This window comes from Pristiophorus japonicus, chromosome 6, assembly GCF_044704955.1.
Source record: "Pristiophorus japonicus isolate sPriJap1 chromosome 6, sPriJap1.hap1, whole genome shotgun sequence".
Classification (NCBI taxonomy): domain Eukaryota; kingdom Metazoa; phylum Chordata; class Chondrichthyes; family Pristiophoridae; genus Pristiophorus; species Pristiophorus japonicus.
This window is the reverse complement of record NC_091982.1, coordinates 63,134,650-63,154,665: the sequence shown is the minus strand read 5'-3', so window position 1 is coordinate 63,154,665 and position 20,016 is coordinate 63,134,650. Positions and strand designations below refer to the sequence as shown.

Here is a 20,016-nt window from a genome sequence, read left to right as displayed (position 1 = left end):
CGCTCCCTCAGTACTGCAATAGGAGTATCAGCCTAGATTTTTGTGCTCAAATCTCTGGAGTGTTTTTGAGTGACCTTGTCTATGCACATGAGCAATAATTCTCCAGCAAAATATTATGATACTCTTGCGTGATCTTTGGGAACTATGTGATGATGACCACTAAAAAGAACAGGGCAGTTCTCCCCGGTGTCTAGGGGCTAATATTTATTCCTCAACCAACATCACTAAAAACAGATTATCTGTGCATTATCACTTTGCTGTTTATGGGAGCTTGCTGTGCACAAATTAGCTGCTGCATTTCCTACATTACAACAGTGACTATACTTAAATAAGAAACACTTCATTGGCTGTGAAGTGCTTTGGGATGTCCGGTATTTGTGAAAGGCGCTACAGAAATGCAAGTCTTTCTTTTCTTTCTTTAATGTGGGAACCCCAGGGTATAAAATCAGAGTGATGAACGCTTCACGCACTTGTACTGAATTGCTCTGTGCACTCATTTGACAAGTGCGTTTACCCACGGATTAACACCTTGTTTTTAAAAAGCAGGCAGATGAATTTAGTGCAAAGTAATACGCCAGTCAACGTCACAAGACAAACCCGTGGAAGCCAGCAATAACTCATCATTTGTAAGTGTTCAGTGTAGCTACTAAAAGCAGCTGTTATATTTCCAAACTGTTTGTTCAAATCAGTGGTGAATCCATTACATTGTGTGCCTCTTGTCTTTTCCATCTGTTCGATGCCTGTATGGATTCCAGTGTGGTTGACGAGGGCGATTTCACCAGCGATCACGCACCGTCCGTGCTTCTAATCATCATTCTTATAGGCAGTCCCTCGGAATCGACGAAGACTTGCTTCCAATCTAAAAGTGAGTTCTTAGGTAACTGAACAGTCTAATACGGGATTACAGTCTCTGTCACAGGTGGGACAGACAGTGATTGAAGGAAAGGGAGGGTGGGGAGTCTGGTTTGCCGCACGCTCTTTCTGCTGCCTGCGCTTGGTTTTTGCATGCACGCGGTGACGAGACTCGAGGTGCTCAGAGCCCTCCCGGATGCTCTTCCTCCACTTAGGGCGGTCTTTGGCCAGGGACTCCCAGGTGTCGGTGGTAAGATACAATGCTAAAAGATATTTTGCAACAGACGCTCCAGAGCTGGCCAGCGATGATGAAACATACCATCCAAAAAAGCGAGAAGTCAGGAGAATTCTGCCAGCCAAAGAGACTCATGGTCCCGAGTGCAGTGAGTCCAACCGAGATTGTAAGTGTCCAATCTGATTAAAGTTAAGGGCACTGCAGCTTTTAAGTAAAGAGTACAAAAGCAAAATGCTACAGATGCTGGAAATCTGAACTAAAAACCGAAAATGCTGGAAATACTCAGCGGGTCAGGCAGCATCTGTGGAGAGAGAAACAGAGTTACCATTTCTGGTCGACGATCTTTCGTCAGAAATGGAAGAAGTTAAGAGATATAACAGATTTGAAGTGCATACTGACATGCCGGGAAAGGGGGGAAGGGAGCAAAGGACTAAAGGGATGGTCTGTGATAGGGTGGAAGACAGGAGAGATTAAAGGACAAAAGGGATGATGGTGTTGTGAGCCCAAATGAATTTGTTTGCGACCCATTACTCAGTTCATTAAATGAATATGGAGAGATAGGGAAATGAAAACAGAAGGTACCATCAAGTGCACAATGTGTAACATGCCCATGTTGATACTATCAAGAAATCCAATGTCGAATTCAGGAGAAACTTCTTTACCCAGAGAGTGGTGAGAATGTGGAACTTGCTAACACAGGGAATGGTTGAGGCGAATAGCATGGATGCATTTAAGGGGAAGCTGGATAAACACATGAGGGAGAAAGGAATAGAAGCTTATGCTGATGGGGTGAGATGACGTAGGGTGGGAGGAGGCTGGTGTGGGGCATAAACACCGGCACGGACCAGTTGGGCCGAATAGTCTGTTTCTGTGCCGTATATTCTATGTCATTCTATGTACAAGATCCTACTAATCCCCTGGGAGGACAGGCACACTAACATCAGCATCCTCATTTAGGCTAACATCCCCAGCAGTGAAGCACTGACCACACTTGATCAGCTCCGCTGGACAGGCCACATAGTCCGCATGCCAGACACGAGACTCCCAAAGCAAGTGCTCTACGCTACGCGGAGCTCCTTCACGGCAAACGAGCCAAAGGTGGGCAGAGGAAATGCTACAAGGACACACTCAAAGCCTCCCTGATTAAGAAAGGAAAGATAGATTACGAAAGTAAACTTGCAAAGAAAGGAAAGATAGATTACGAAAGTAAACTTGCGCAAAACATAAAAACAGATAGTAGAAGCTTTTACAGATATATAAAACGGAAAAGAGTGACTAAAGTAAATGTTGGTCTCTTAGAAGATGAAAAGGGGGATTTAATAATGGGAAATGTGGAAATGGCTGAGACCTTGAACAATTATTTTGCTTCGGTCTTCACAGTGGAAGACACAAAAACCATGCCAAAAATTGCTGGTCACAGGAATGTGGGAAAGGAGGACCTTGAGACAATCACAATCACTGGGCGGGTAGTGCTGGACAGGCTAATGGGACTCAAGGTGGACAAGTCCCCTGGTCCTGATGAAATGCATCCCAGGGTATTAAAAGAGATGGCGGAAGTTATCGCAGATGCATTCGTTATAATCTACCAAAATTCTCTCGACTCTGGGGAAGTACCAGCGGATTGGAAAGCAGCTAATGTAACGCCAATGTTTAAAAAAGGGGGCAGACAAAAGGCAGGTAACTTTAGGTCAGTTAGTTTAACATCTGTAGTGGGGAAAATGCTTGAAACTATCATTAAGGAAGAAATAGCGGGACATCTAGATAGGAATAGTGCAATCAAGCAGACGCAACATGGATTCATGAAGGGGAAATCATGTTTAACTAATTTACTGGAATTCTTTGAGGATATAAAGAGCATGGTGGAGAGAGGTGTACCGATGGATGTGGTGTATTTAGATTTCCAAAAGGCATTCGATAAGGTGCCACACAAAAGGTTACTGCAGAAGATAAAGGTACGCGGAGTCAGAGGAAATGTATTAGCAAGAATCGAGAATTGGCTGGCTAACAGAAAGCAGAAAGTCGGGATAAATGGGTCTTTTTTGGGTTGGAAATCAGTGGTTAGTGGTGTGCCACAGGAATCGGTGCTGGGACCACAACTGTTTACAATATACATAGATGACCTGGAAGAGGGGACAGAGTGCAACAAAATTTGCAGATGACACAAAGATTAGTGGGAAAGCGGGTTGTGTAGAGGACACAGAGAGGCTGCAAAGAGATTTAGATAGGTTAAGCGAATGGGCTAAGTTTTGGCAGATGGAATACAATGTCGGAAAGTGTGAGGTCATCCACCTTGGGAAAAAAAACAGTAAAAGGGAATATTATTTGAATGGGGAGAAATTACAACATGCTGCGGTGCAGAGGGACCTGGGGGTGCTTGTGCATGAATCCCAAAAAGTTAGTTTGCAGGTGCAGCAGGTAATCAGGAAGGCGAATGGAATCTTGTCCTTCATTGCAAGAGGGATGGAGTACAAAAGCAGGGAGGTCCTGCTGCAACAGTACGGGATATTGGTGAGGCCGCACCTGGAGTACTGCGTGCAGTTTTGGTCACCTTACTTAAGGAAGGATATACTAGCTTTGCAGGGGTACAGAGACGATTCACTAGGCCGATTCCGGAGATGAGGGGGTTACCTTATGATGATAGATTGAGTAGACTGGGTCTTTACTCGTTGGAGTTCAGAAGGATGAGGGTTAATCTTATAGAAACATTTAAAATAATGAAAGGGATAGGCAAGATAGAGGCAGTGAGGTTGTTTCCACTGGTAGGGGAGACTAGAACTAGGGGGCACAGCCTCAAAATACAGGGGAGCCAATTTAAAACCACGTTGAGAAGGAATTTCTTCTCCCAGAGGGTTGTGAATCTGTGGAATTATCTGCCCAAGGAAGCAGTTGAGGCTAGCTCATTGACCGTATTCAAATCACAGATAGATAGATTTTTAACCAATAAGGGAATTAAGGATTATGGGGAGAGGGCGGGTAAGTGGAGCTGAGTCCACGGCCAGATCAGCCATGATCTTGGTGAATGGTGGAGCAGGCTCGAGGTGCTAGATGGCCTACTCCTGTTCCTAATTCTTATATTCTTATGTTCTTATAAAGTGCAACATCCCCACTAGCACCTGGGAGTCCCTGGCCCAAGACTGCCCGAAGTGGAGGAAGAGCATCCGAGAGGGCATTGAGAACCTTGAGACTCATCGCCGAGAGCATGCAGAAATCAAGCGCAGGCAGTGGGAAGAGCATGTGGTAAACCAGTCCCACCCACTCCTTCTCTCAATGACTATCTGTCCCACCTGTGACAGAGTCTGTGGCTCTCGTATTGGACTGTTCAGCCACCTCAGAACTCACTTCAGGAGTGGAAGCAAGTCTTCCTCGATTCCGAGGAACTGCCTATGATGATGATAATGATGTACGATCCTTATATTCACAGCTCTGTGCGATTTATAAAACTGTGCTTTTCAATTCCGTTTTATTTTTGCAGTAAATTGGCCATATTTAAAATTAAGTTAACTTTCATTTGTGATGGGTGCTTGTTTTTGAGCCATTATCTAGCAGTTTCTTTATTTGTATTTATTTAGAAAGCTTTATGATGTAAAAAAAAAGGCTTTTAACAAATTTAGCAGATCAATCAGCTCATATTTTACAACCACTGATGCATGAATAACTGAAATGTGATGGCAGGGAGTTTGAGTTACAAGTACAGGTGAAACAATTTTAACTAACTCCTGATTAGCAACTATTTAAGGGTTCAAATAATCCAAACTGCATGATATCTCCAATTGACTAAACGGGAATAATGTGCCTTCACTCAGAACAAAACTGAGTCCAGAACTTGGACTGATGTAACGCCTTTAATGTAATAACATATTCCCAAAAGCTTCATATCGGCACAAATAACCGATACTGAACAGTGACGGCAGAGTAGGTGAGCTGGCCGAGCACAAGGACAAGGTACAAGGACAAAGGTTAGTTTTAAGGCAGCATTGGGCTTTTCAGCCTTGAATGGAGGCATCTATAAGGTGATTTTATAAATGAAAGACTTGCATTTCTATAGCGCCTTTCATGTCCTCAGGACGTCCCAAAGCGCTTTACAGCCAATGAATTACTTTTGAAGTGCAGTCAATGTTGTCATGTGGGAAAAGCGGCAGCCAGATTGTGCACAGCAAGCTCCCACGAACAGCACTCTGATAAATGACCAGTTAATCTGTTTTAGTGATGTTGGCTGAGGGATAAATATTGGCCCCAGGACACTGGGGATATCTCCCCTGCTCTTCTTCAAAAGAGTGTCATAGTATCGTTTACATCTACCTGAGAGAGCAGATGGGGGCTTGGTTGAACATCTTGTTATGTAATGATGTGTGTATCATCCCAGTACCTTAAATGTATCGTAAGTACTATGCCACACCACAGAGGGCGCTGCGGTGGGAAACCCTGGTAGTACCTATAACAAGGACTATATAAGGCTGTCCACCACACCTGGGAGGCACTCTGGAGCTGAACAATAAAGGACGAAGGTCAGAGCAGTTAGACTTACACCAGACCGTGTGGAGTCAGTGATTTGTGTGCTACATACACCACATTGGCAACGAGGAAGCGGACGAACTCCGCGCAACCATGGCTACTCTGGGCTCGCTAAAGGATTTTACCGTGGACAATGATTGGGAGGCCTTTACGGAAAGGCTCGAGTACTACTTCACAGCAAATGACCTGACGGAGGACACATACGCAATGAGAGAGAAGCGTAAGGCGATATTGCTCTCCAGTTGTGGAGATGAGGTTTACTCTTGTCAGGGATTTGCTGGCACCTGGGAGCGCCAGGGACAAGTCATACGAGGAGCTGACTGAACTCATTCATGACCAGTTGAAACCGAAGGAAAGCATCCTCATGGCCAGATACAAATTTTACGGAGGGGAGCAGAGGCTGCGACGGCGGAGGGCATTCGGAGCGGCGGAGAAGAAGATGAGGTGCTTGGACTGTATACGTGTACCGACGATTCGCCCCCAGTGATAAGTGAAGGAAAAATTAACGGAGTCCCTGTGAGTATGGCAGTGGACACGGGCTCGGGTCCGTCGTTGATGAGTCGGAGAACTTTTGATAAACTGTGGATTAACCCAGCTGCACGACCCAAGCTGGTCCCGGTCACGGCGAAGCTGCGTACCTACACCAGGGAACTAATACCTGTTCTCAGCAGAGCGATGGTGCAGGTATCCCACCGGGATGAGATGCACGCTTTACCTTTGTGGGTCGTTGCAAGCGATGGGCCGACACTCCTCGGCCGGAGGTGGATGGGGAAGGTCTGTGGGAGCTGGGAAAACTTCATTCCTCCACAGGCTGCTGCTCCCCGGGGTGCTGCCGTGCCCCGGGTCCCCAGAGAGCAGCGCCGACCGAGCTGGAGCTGCAGCCTCAATCCACTCACAGGCAAGTCCCAGCCCCGGGCCTCACACAGAGACCCTGCATCCTTAATCCCCACAGGCAAGTCCCAGGCCTGGATCTCACACACAGGCCCTGCAGCCTTAATCCCCACAGGCAAGCCCCAGGCCCGGATCTCACACAGAGGCCCTGCAGCCCCAGCCCCCACAGGCAAGCAGCCCTGCACAGAGAGGCCCAAGGGGGGGGTGGGGGTTGAGCCGGTGGGGCGCTGCGGGAGGGGTGCTGAGGGATCCAAGGGCCGGCGGTTCGGAAGGGGCCCGCAGAGGAGCTGGTAGTGTCGGTCGGCGGCCATGGCAGCCGCAGGGGAGGCCGCGGGGGGACGCAGCAAGTGCGGCCGCTGGAGAGGCCACGACGGCCACAGGAGAGGCGGCAAGTCAGGTGGCAGCGGAGGGGAGCAGAGGCTGCGACGGCGGAGGGCATTCGGAGCGGCGGAGAAGAAGATGGCGGCGGCATCGTGTCGGAGCTGCAGAGCATCAAAGATGGCGGCGCCCAAGGAGAAGCCTCTTAGAATCCTCCTGCATCAAAGATGGCGCCTTAAAGAGGAAATGCACCCGGGAGTCTTAAAAGGGCCTTACAAAGAGGTGGTCCCCACAAAGGACTTCTGTTTGGCAGAGCGAGTCTAAAATGAGCTATGTTAATGTGAGATAGTGAATTTATAATAAGAATTACTTTTTTATGCTGAATGGCCACTGTATTTGTGTAAAATAATGGATGAAGTACAATTAATGATAACGGTTAACAAGGAAATCAAGGTTCTGCTACCAGTCAATAACCAGTTAATGTACCAGATAATATGTACCATACTAATGCACTGTCTATGCCCACCTGCCTTCCGTTGGACAAGTGTGATGTTATGTAATGATGTGTGTATCGTTGTCCTGCGTCCAGGTGGGGGGGGGGGGGGGGGGGGGAAGGTGATGTTATGTAATGATGTGTGTATCGTCCCAGTACCTTAAATGTATCGTAAGTACTATGCCACACCACAGAGGGTGCTGCGGTGGGAAACCCTGGTAGCACCTGTAACAAGGGCGATATAAGGCTGTCCACCACACCTGGGAGGCACTCTGGAGCTGAACAATAAAGGACGAAGGTCAGAGCAGTTAGACTTACACCAGACCGTGTGGAGGCAGTGATTTGTGCGCGACATACACCACACATCTCATTGAAAGATGGCACCTTAAATCGTGCAGCACTCCCTCAGTACCATACTGGAGTGTCAGCCTAGATTTTGCACTGAAGTCTTTGAAACGGGAACTCAAACCCACAACCTTCTGATTCACAGGCGAGTGTGCTACCCACTGAGTCCAAAAGGGCAAAAAACGTCAGTGGGAGTTGTGTACAGACCTCCAAACAGTAGTAGTGATGTTGGGGAGGGCATCAAACAGGAAATTAGGGGTATATGCAATAAAGGTGCAGCAGTTATCATAGGTGAGTTTAATATGCATATAGATTGGGCTAACCAAACTGGCAGCAATACGGTGGAGGAGGATTTCCTGGAGTGCATAAGGAATGGTTTTCTAGACCAATATGTCGAGGAACCAACTAGGGGGGAGGCCATCTTAGACTGGGTGTTGTGTAATGAGAGAGGATTAATTAGCAATCTCGTTGTGCGAGGCCCCTTGGGGAAGAGTGACCATAATATGGTGGAATTCTACATTAGGATGGAAAATGAAACAGTTAATTCAGAGACCATGGTCCAGAACTTAAAGAAGGGTAACTTTGAAGGTATGAGGCATGAATTGGCTAGGATAGATTGGCGAATGATACTGAAGTGGTTGACTGTGGATGGGCAATGGCAGACATTTAGAGACCGCATGGATGAACTACAACAATTGTACATTCCTGTCTGGCGTCAAAATAAAAAAGGGAAGGTGGCTCAACCGTGGCTATCAAGGGAACTGGGAGAAATTTAGAACTCAGCAGAGGAGGACAAAGGGCTTGATTAGGGCAGGGAAAATAGAGTACGAGAGGAAGCTTGCTGGGAACATTAAGACGGACTGCAAAAGCTTCCATAGATATGTAAAGAGAAAAAGGTTAGTAAAGACAAACGTAGGTCCCCTGCATGTCAGAATCAGGGGAAGTCATAACGGGGAACAAAGAAATGGCAGACCAATTGAACAAGTACTTTGGTTCGGTATTCACTAAGGTGGACACAAACAACCTTCCGGATATAAAAGGGGTCAGGGGGTCTAATAAGAAGGAGGAACTGAGGGAAATCCTTATTAGTCGGGAAATTGTGTTGGGGAAATTGATGGAATTGAAGGCCGATAAATCCCCAGGGCCTGATGGTTTGCATCCCAGAGTATTTAAGGAGGTGGCCTTGGAAATAGCGGATGCATTGACAGTCATTTTCAAACATTCCATAGAATCTGGATTAGTTCCTATGGAGTGGAGGCTAGCCAACGTAACCCCACTTTTTAAAAAAGGAGGAAGAGAGAAAACAGGGAATTACAGCCTGACATCGGTAGTGGGTAAAATGATGGAATCAATTATTAAGGATATCATAGCAGCGCATTTGGAAAGAGGTGACATGATAGGTCCAAGTCAGCATAGATTTGTGAAAGGGAAATCATGCTTGACAAATCTTCTGGAATTTTTTGAGGATGTTTCCAGTAGAGTGGACAAAGGAGAACCAGTTGATGTGGTGTATTTGGACTTTCAGAAGGCTATCAACAAGGTCCCACACAAGAGATTAATGTGCAAAGTTAAAGCACATGGGATTGGGGGTAGTGTGCTGACGTGGATTGAGAACTGGTTGTCAGACAGGAAGCAAAGAGTAGGAGTAAATGGGTACTTTTCAGAATGGCAGGCAGTGACTAGTGGGGTACCGCAAGGTTCTGTGCTGGGGCCCCAGCTGTTTACATTGTACATTAATGATTTAGTCGAGGGAATTAAATGTAGTATCTCCAAATTTGCAGATAACACTAAGTTGGGTGGCAGTGTGAGCTGCGAGGAGAATGCTATGAGGCTGCAGAGTGACTTGGATAGGTTAGGTGAATGGGCAAATGCATGGCAGATGAAGTATAATGTGGATAAATGTGAGGTTATCCACTTTGGTGGTAAAAACAGAGAGACAGACTATTATCTGAATGTGACAGATTAGGAAAAGGGGAGGTGCAACGAGACCTGGGTGTCATGGCACATCAGTCATTGAAGGTTGGCATGCAGGTACAGCAGGCGATTAAGAAAGCAAATGGCATGTTGGCTTTCACAGCGAGGGGATTTGAGTACAGGGGCAGGGAGGTGTTGCTATAGTTGTACAGGGCCTTGGTGAGGCCACACCTGGAGTATTGTGTACAGTTTTGGTCTCCTAACTTGAGGAAGGACATTCTTGCTATTGAGGGAGTGTAGCGAAGGTTCATCAGACTGATTCCCGGGATTGTGGGATTGACATATCAAGAAAGACTGGATCAACTGGGCTTGTATTCACTGGAGTTCAGAAGAATGAGAGGGGATCTCATAGAAACGTTTAAAATTCTGATGAGTTTAGACAGGTTAGATGCAGGAAGAATGTTTCCAATGTTGGGGAAGTCTAGTACCAGGGGTCAGAGTCTAAGGATAAGGGGTAAGCCATTTTGGACCGAGATGAGGAGAAACTTCTTCACCCAGAGAGTGGTGAACCTGTGGAATTCTCTACCACAGAAAGTTGTTGAGGCCAATTCACTAAATATATTCAAAAAGGAGTTAGTTGAAGTCCTTACTACTAGCGGGATCAAGGGGTATGGCGAGAAAGCAGGAATGGGGTACTGAAGTTGCATATTCAGCCATGAACTCATTGAATGGCGGTGCAGGCTCGAGGGGCCGAATGGCCTACTCCTGCACCTATTTTCTATGTTTCTATGCTTCTATGAGTCACGGCAGACACTTGCAAGGTTGTAAATGGTGGACGTTTTTATTTGAAATCGATCTTTATTCTTGATAAAGTAAATAGGGAGAAAATATTCCTCTGACGATTGGGTCAGTAACCAGAGGTCATCGTCTCTCATCAAAACCTCCTCATCCTGAAACTCTTGATTAGGTCACTTCTTCACTTTCTCTGTTCCAAGGAGAACAGTCCTAACTTTTCATCACTGAAGTCCCCCATCACCGGTAACATCCTGTTAAACCTCCTGTACCCTTTCTAAGGCTGTTACGTCTTTGCTGAAATGCAGTGCCCAGAATTGTCCGCAGTACTCTGACTGAGGCCCAACCCATGAACGGCAGTGAAAAGGGACATCATCAAGGTCCTGGTCAGTGATTGGAATGTGGGCAGGTACAGCAGGAGCGGCGAGGTCGGGGCAAAGGAACAGCGAGAGATTGTAGAGGGACGTGATCGGGGCCCAGGAGAGGCGTGAGTTCGAGGCCCAGAAGAGGCGGGGGCCCAGGGGCAGCACGGGCCAGCCCACATTGTGATATGTGTGTGCACTAGGTCCGTGTAGCAGAGCTGGTCTCCAGTCGTCTTGGTTAAACCTTGCTGCTAGACCAAGACCTCGCTCTGTCAAGCCCTTGTGGTGGCTGGTGTGCAACGGTCACCACACGTTAAAAAAATCCATGCACAGGCATCTTCCACCCTTCAACATGTAGTTTGGGACCTGGAATATTAGGTCCTTCATTGAAACATCTGTAAACTGTTGATGTGGAAGCAAGTCATCCTCGATTCGAGGGACTGCCTATGATTATATGATGATATTTACTCTTTAAGGGTAATCACAGGGAACCAAGGCTTGAAATTGTTCTAAATAATAAGCAACGATATTTACGGTGTGGCGGGGAAGGAGCGCGATAGTGGAGCAGAAATCCCAGGGATTTCTTGATTCGCTTAGTATCCAAAAATCCATCGATCTTAGCCTTGCATATACTCAATGACTGAGCAACCACAGCCCTCTAGGGTAGAGAATTCCAAAGATTCACCATCCTCTGAGTGAAGAAATTCCTCCTTATCTCAGTCCTAAATTGCCGACTCCTTATACTGAGACATTGATCCCTGGTTCTAGACTCTCCAGCCCGGGGGAAACAACCTCTCAGCATCTACCCTGTCAATCCTCCGCAGAATCTTATCATTTTCCAACATTTGTCGTTGATATTTTTAACCAAATTCAGCTCTTTGAGCAATGCTTGAATGAAGCATTGACATTGAATGATGTTCAGGCCGTGTTCCAGCATCTCACCAGCCCTTCTATTGGAGTTGGTAACCTGCATGATACAAAGCAGCGGTATGCGGATATGTTGATGTTACTGAAGGCACAAGCTGCAGACCAAGGACAGCAGTACTTGTGTTGGAATGATATTCAGAGCTGTAATGAAGAGGTCAACTTGCCCATCCTCGTAGTTTTCTTTAAAAGTCCAAAATCCGTCAATAGTTTAGAAAAGGTAAATTCGTAAAATTACCTTGAACCAAATTCTGAGACTCTGACAAGTGGACACTGGTTCAACCGAGTGAAAGGGAAATTGCTGGACTGATATCAGGAAATTCTTCTGCAGACAAAGATTGATCATTGGATGGAATAGACTCCCGAATAGGAGAGTGGAATCATTTCCGAACCAATTTGATGCGGTAGCTTTAGGGGTTTTCTGGGATGGATGTAAGATGGATCGAATGGCCTTCCTCATCTGTAATCAGCCAGGTGATTATTGTGAGAGCGAGGTAGCAAGTCAGAAGTGTTCAGAGAAAGCATTGCAGAGGGTACGGCTGGAACAGCGATAGGTTCTGTGGCTGAAGGCAGTTTGAAGGGAGTTGGGGTCCAAGAGTCAGAAGATCATGGGCAAAATATTGCAGTTGGAGGCGGATGCCTCCGACCAAAATGTTTTTAACCAAAGTACCTGGTGGTCCCAGAGGAATGAACACTTCAGTTCCGAGGCCTAGAAACGCCACTCAGCGCAGGGGCCCACGTATCCCAGGATCATACTGGCATCCTGGGATCACATGGGCCTGGACTACCAATCACAGTGTAGTGACCTCATTCATAGTAATGGGAGCGCCGAGCTCTGAACTCCCATTACTATCAATGAGAATAACCCTAATATCAAATAACACATGCACATAAATAAAAAGAACACTTCACTTTCTTAAATGTAATAGAAATTAAATTAAATTCAATGTTTTATAAAAAAATATATATTTTTGAAATTTAAAAAAAAATGTTTTAATAGTGTGAAACACCAACTTACCTTCGTGGGCAGGGTTTTTAATACAAAAATAAGTAATAAAATTGATTTTTTCAATCTTTTAAAACTCTTACACTGGCAAAAGCAGGTCTTATGCATGCTTTTACCAGGCATAAGAGTTTGAAGGACATTCTCTGGGCAAGAGTTGGGCAGATAGCCCAAATCTCTGTCCGCGAAGGTCCTTCTCCCAGGGAGGCGCGCCATGTTGACAGATCATAAGTACCGGGTTGAGACGCATGCGCTTCGCGCGCATAAACCCGGATCTTGTGGGGGGCCTTATCTATTGAATAACCTCCTCGAAGCTAGGTATAAGCTAGCATGACATCTATCGATGCAGATATTTGAAGATTACATCCATGGACTATGTTGGAAAATATGTACCAAAATGCCACAGCAATAGATACAAGTTGACTACTTCAACAGATCGATATATGGGCTGGTTTTAGGGTCTAGTTCCCCCAGATAGTGCAGATCAGGAGATTGGAGGGCTGTGGTAAATCAGGTGGGCTATAACAAAAGCACAGTAGCTGCCATGCCCAATACTGGCTAATAGTCTACCATAAACTCAGAAATGGGGATGCACATTCAGCCCATGTACATAAGAACATACGAAAATGACAAGCAGGAAAAGACCAGTTGGTCCATCAAGCTTGCCCCACATCTCATGATGGCCAGGTATCGGGACTAAACTCCCCCTACCCCTCCCCTCCCACTGCCTCCCACAGCTATGTCAACTCCTGGGAGGGACATAAAAACAGAGAAAAAACCTGTTATGTATGTAAACCTGTAATTACCATGTCTAACCACCAGAGAGCTTATCCCCTGGAGTCCCAAGGGATCCCACAATCCCTTGGGAGCACATGTATATAAGGAGGCCTCACAGGCTGGAGAGGCACTCTGAGATCTGCAATAAAAGACTACGGTCACACTTTACTTTGAGCTTACAGCATCTAGTCTGACTCTTTATCCAAGACATAACAACTGGCGACGAGATACAGATAACGAATCCCAATGCAACAATGCAGAGAACTGTGGGCATCCTGGAGAAATGTTTGGAGGGAGATGATTGGGAAACCTTCGTGGAGCGACTTGACCAATACTTCGTGGCCAACGAGCTGGAAAGAGAAGCGAATGCTGCCCAATGAAGGGCGATCCTCCTCACAATTTGCGGGCAATCAACGTATGGCCTCATGAAAAACCTGCTCGCTCCAACTAAACCCATGACAAGTCATACGATGAGTTGTGCACACTGGTCTGGGAGCATTTAAACCTGAAGGAAAGCATTCTGATGGCGAGGTATCGGTTCTGCACGTACAAGAGGTCTGAAGGCCAGGAAGTGGCGAGCTACGTCACCGAGCTAAGGCCCCTTGCAGGACATTGCGAATTTGAAGGACACTTGGAGCAAATGCTCAGGGACTTCTTTGTACTTGGCATTGGGCATGAAGTAAAACTTCGCAAACGTTTGACTGTCGAGACCCCAACCTTGAGTAAAACCATTGCGATAGCCCAGGTGCTTGTCTCCACCAGTGACTATCAAACAAATTTCCCAGCACACTAGTGCTGCTGCAAGTACTATGGACAAAGTAATGTTGTTTTTGAATCAAAATGTACAGGGCAGGACTTACACGCCTGTAGCTGCATGTCTGCAAATGACTCAGAGTCCGCCATCAAGGGTGGTGAATACGAAGCAAGTAACACCTTGTTAGTGCTGCGGGGGGGTGATCATCGATTCCATTCATGCCGCTTCAAAGGATACATTTACAAGGGCTGTGGAACAATGGGGCACCTCCAACACGTGTGCAGGTGAGCTGCAAATGCTGCTAATCCTGCAAACCACCATATAGCAGAGGTGGACAGGTCCACGGTGGATCATGATGAACCAGAGCCTCAGACCGAGGAGGCAGAGGTATATGGGGTGCACACATTTACCACAAAGTCTCCCCTGATAATACTGAAGGTTGAATTAAATGGACTTCCGGTGTCCATGGAGCTGGACATGGGCGCAAGCCAATCCATAATGAGTAAAAAGACTTTCGATAAGTTGTGGCGCAACAAGGCTTCAAGGCCAGTCCTGAGTCCCATTCTCAGAATGTACACAAAGGAACTGATTCCCGTAATTGGCAGTGCTACCATAAAGGTCTCCTCCGATGGAGCGGTGCACAAGTTACCACTCTGCGTGGTACTGGGTGATGGCCCCAAGCTGTTCGGCAGGATCTGGCTAGGAAAGGTACACTGGAACTAGGACGACATCTGAGCTCTTTGGTCCGTCGATGACATCTCATGTGCTCAGGTCCTAAGCAAGTTCGAACCAGGCATCGGGAAATTCCAAGGAGCAAATGTGCAAATCCATTTAATTCCGGGGGCGCGACCCATCCCTCACAAGATGAAAGCGATACCTTATATGATGAGAGAGAGGGTGGAGATCGAGCTGGACAGGCTGCAATAAAAGGGCATCATTTCGCCGATCGAATTCAATGAGTGGGCGAGTCCAATCGTTACAGCCCTCAAGGGAGATGGCACCGTCAGAATCTGTGGTGATTACAAAGTAACTATCAATCGTTTCTCGCTGCAGGATCAATACCCGCTACCAAAGGCAGACAACGTATTTGTGATGCTGGTGGGAGGGAAAACGTTCACAAGGCTGGACTTGAACTCGGCCTACATGACGCAGGAGCTGGAGGAATCATCGAAAGGCCTCACCTACATCAACATGCACAAAGGTCTTTTCATTTACAATAGTTGCCCATTTGGGATTCGATCGGCCGCAGCGATATTGCAGAGGAACATGGAAAGCACTGTGGTCTTCCAGGATGACATCTTGCTTACAGGTCGGGACACCGTCAAACACCTGCAGAACCTGGAGGAGGTTCTTAGTTGGCTTAATCGTGTGGGGCTCAGGCTAAAATGTTCAAAGTGCATTTTCCTGGCGCCTGAAGTGGAGTTCCTGGGGAGAAGAATCGCGGCGGGTGGCATCAAGCCCACTGACTCGAAGATGGAGGCAATCAAAAATGCACCGAGACCACAGAACGTGACTGAGCTGCAGTCGTTTCTAGGATTCCTGAACTATTTTGGTAACTTCTTACCGGTTCTCAGCACATTGTTAGAACCCCTGCACGCTTTATTGCGTAAGGGAGATGAATGGGTATGGGGTAAAAGCCAGGAAAATGCCTTTGAGAAAGCTAGGAAGCTGTTATGTTCAAACAAATTGCTTGTGTTATACGATCCATGTAAACGTTTGGTACTAGCATGTGATGCGTCGTCGTACGGGGTCGAATGTGTATTGCAACAAGCTAATGATTTTGGGAAATTGCAACTGGTTGCTTTTGTATTCAGAAGTCTGTCTAAGGCTGAGAGGGCCTACACTATGATCGAAAAAGAAGCGTTAATGTGTGTTTACGGGCTAAAGAAAATGCATCACTATCAGTTCGAGCTCAAATTTGAATTGGAAACCGACCATAAGCTGCTTATATCCCTCTTTTCTGAGAATAAGGGGATAAATACGAATGCATCGGCCCGCATCCAGAGATGGGTACTCATGTTTTTTTTTATGGGTGCTCATGTTTTTTATTTATTTATTTATTTTATTTTAATTTTTCGTTGCCAATCTTTCCAATTCTTTGTCAAATCACAAACGCCAGAGGTCACCTTGCACACATCAAGGATCACTCTGCGCCAATGCTCTTAGCCAAAAGGCCTAGAGCCACTGCACCGTTCCTGGAAGTACTGCAATACCAGGTTCGTGCCATGGAGGTGGATGGGTCAGGTCCCCCACACACCTCCATGGAGGTGGATGGCTCAAGCCACCCCACCCACCTCCTATTTCCAAAAAAGCAAGCATATACCTTCCTGATCCAGGGAGAACCACCTTGGGGTTATGGTGGTTACTCCCCTGTCAGGTCAGTTACGCATGATCTTAGCCAAAAGGCCGAGAAGCGCTCATGTATTTTTTTTTTTTTTGAAATTCGTAGCCAATCGTTCCAATTCTTTGTCAAATCACAAACGCCAGAGGTCACCTTGCACACGCCAAGGATCACTCTGCACCAATGCTCTTAGCCAAAAGGCCTAGAGCCACTGCACCGTTCCTGGAAGTACTGCAATACCAGGTTCGTGCCATGGAGGTGGATGGGTCAGGTCCCCCACACACCTCCGTGGAGGTGGATGGGTCAAGCCACCCCACCCACCTCCTGTTTCCAAAAAAGCAAGCATATACCTTCCTGATCCAGGGAGAACCACCCGGAGGTCATGGTGGCTGGTCAGGTCAGTTACGCATGATCTTAGCCAAAAGGCCGAGAAGCGACAACTACACCATCCGCCACAGGCCAGGCACAAAATACTGTGCCGATGCTCTCAGTAGGCTACCATTGCCCACCACTGGGTGGAGATGGCACAGGCTGCAGATTTAATGATGGTAATGGAAGTATTCGAGTGTGAGCAATCATCTGTTACCGCCTGACCGATTAGAATCTGGACGAGCCAGGACCTCTTACTGTCCTTAGTAAAAAACTGTTTGCTCCACAGGAGTTGGTCTAATGTCCCATTAGAGATGCAGGAAGAAATAAAGCCGTACCAGCAAAGATGAAATGCCAATACAGGCAGATTGCCTCCTAAAGGGGCAATCGGGTACTTGTGCCAAAAAAGTGCAGGGACACTTTCGTCAGTGATCTCCAGAGTACCCATCCAGGCATTGTAATGATGAAAGCGATAGCCAGATTCCAGGTGTGTTGGCCCGGTATCGATGCAGACTTCGAGTCCTGTGTGCACAAATGTAATACATGTTCCCAATTAAGCAATGCACCCAGGGAGGGGCCACTAAGTTTCTGGTCTTGGCCCTCCAAATTGTGGTCTAGGGTTCATGTCGAGTATGCAGGCCCATTCTTGGGAAAAATGTTTTTAGTGGTTGTAGATGCGTACTTTAAATGTGTGATGTCGGCAAACACGTCTGCTGCCACCGTTGAAAGATTACGGGCCATGTTTGCCATGCACGGCCTGCCTGATGCACTTGTAAGTGACAATGGGCCGTGCTTTACCAGTGCCATATTCAAGGAATTCATGACCCGCAATGGTGCCAAACATGTCATGTTTGCCCCGTTTAATTCAGCGTCCAATGGTCAGGCAGAATGAGCAATTCAAACAATCAAGCAGAGCTTGAAAAGGGTAACTGAAGGCTCGCTTATCTCGAGTCCTGCTTAGTTACCGCACAAGGCCCCACTCGCCAACCGGGGTCCCTCCCACTGAACTCATGAAAAGGGCACTTAAGACAAGGCTCTTGTTGGTACACCCTGATGTGCACGTACAGGTAGAGAGCAGGCGTCTTCAACAGAATACATATCACGATCGCGCAAATGTGCCATGCGAAATTGACGTAAATTATCCTATATTTGTGCTGAACTATAGACATGGTCCCAAGTGGATTGCTCACACTGTTTTATCCAAAAAGGAGAGTAGGGTGTTTGTAGTCAAACTCGTAAATGGACTCACCTGCAGAAAACACTTGGACCAAACCAAACTCAGATATACGGACTATCCAGAATAACCCACAATAGATTCTACCTATATTGACCCTCAAACACACACACATGTGGCAACCGACCCAGCGGTTGACAACGAAGCAGAACCCATCTCCCGCAGCAGCCCAGCAAGGTTCACCACCCCCAACAGTCCAGCAAGGCCAGCTGTGCAGCAGCCCAGCGGAGGCCCAGCAAATGACTCACCAACACCAGCATTTGCAATGAGACGATCAACCAGGGAAAGGAAGGCCCCAGATCGACTCACATTGCAAATAGTTACAGGTTCGAGCAGCGCGAGTCCGGGGTGCGTGGTGAGGCCGACAAAAGGCCCAACATCGGAGGAGGAGCGGCAGTTCAAGCAGCGCAAGTCCGGGGTGCATGGTGAGGCCTACAAACGGTCCACCGTCGGAGGAGGAGTGGCAGTTCAAGCAGCGCGAGTCTGGGGTGCGTGGTGAGGCCTATAAAGGCCCAACGTTGGAGAAGGAGTGGCAGTTCAAGCAGCGCGAGCCTGGGGTGCGTGGTGAGGCCTATAAAGGCCCAACGTCAGAGGAGGAGCGGCAGTTCGAGTAGCGCGAGTCCGGGGTGCGTGGAGAGGCCTATAAAGGAGTACTTGTACAGCTCCAGCTGGAGAAAAAGCAAAAAGGAAGTAGAAAGAAATCAAAAGGTGACGTCACAGCCAAAGGGGTAAGTGATTGGCTGGTGATTGGTGAGTAGCTTTTCTTTTTCTTTTTTATATCAATAAGTAAGCCGTTAACATTGTTGTCTTTTTTGTATCAGTAAGTAAACTGTTAACATTGTTGTCGCCAAATTAAGCCATGGGTTAAGTCATGGCAGGAGAGCTCGGTCACGTGGTCCTGTACCATGTGGGAACTCACAGACACTTCCGGTGTCTCTGATGACTACGTGTGCGGGAAATGTATCCGCCTCCAGCTCCTGATGGACCGTGTTGCGGACTTGGAGCTGAGGGTGGATTCACTCTGGAGCATCCACGATGCTGAGAATGACGTGAGTAGCACATGTAGCGAATTGGTCTTACCGCAGGTGAAGGGTCCACAACCAGCTAGGGAATGGAAGACCAGCAGGAAGAGTAGTGCAAGGAAGGTAGTGCAGGGGTTCCCCTGTGGTGATCCCCCTGCAAAACAGATACACTGCATTGAGTACTGTTGAGGAGGATGACTCATCAGGGGAGGGCAGCAGCAGCCAAGTTCATGGCACGGTGGCTGGCTCTGCTGCACAGGAGGGCAGGAAAAAGAATGGGAGAGCAATAGTGATAGGGGATTCAATGGTGAGGGGAATAGATAGGCGTTTCTGTGGCTGCAACCGAGACTCCAGGATGGTATGTTGCCTCCCTGGTGCAAGGATCAAGGATGTCTCGGAGCGGGTGCAGGACATTCTGAAAAGGGAGGGAGAACAGCCAGTTGTCGTGGTGCACATTGGTACCAACGACATAGGCCCTCATCCCTTTTTTTACCTATGAGACGAATTTAAGGAGCTAGGAGCTAAATTAAAAAGTAGGACCTCAAAAGTAGTAATCTCGGGATTACTACCAGTGCCACGTGCTAGTCAGAGTAGGAATTGCAGGATAGCGCAGATGAATACGTGGCTTGAGCAGTGGTGCAGCAGGGAGGGATTCAAATTCCTGGGGCATTGGAACCGGTTCTGGGGTAGGTGGGACCAGTACAAACCGGACGGTCTGCAACTGGGCAGGACCGGAACCAATGTCCTAGGGGGAGTGTTTGCTAGTGCTGTTGGAGAGCAGTTAAACTAATATGGCAGGGGGATGGGAACCCATGCAGGTAGACAGAAAGATACAAAATGCAGACAGAAGCAAAAGACAGAAAGGAGATGAGTAAAAG

The 20,016-nt window shown here is 47.3% G+C and overlaps 2 pseudogenes; both read right to left on the bottom strand.

Moving 5' to 3' along the window:
* Positions 1-16,351: 16,351 nt before the first annotated feature.
* On the bottom strand, positions 16,352-16,590 carry LOC139266405 (U2 spliceosomal RNA; annotated as a pseudogene).
* Positions 16,591-16,719: 129 nt separating this feature from the next.
* Positions 16,720-16,951, bottom strand: LOC139266366 (U2 spliceosomal RNA; annotated as a pseudogene).
* Positions 16,952-20,016: the final 3,065 nt, after the last annotated feature.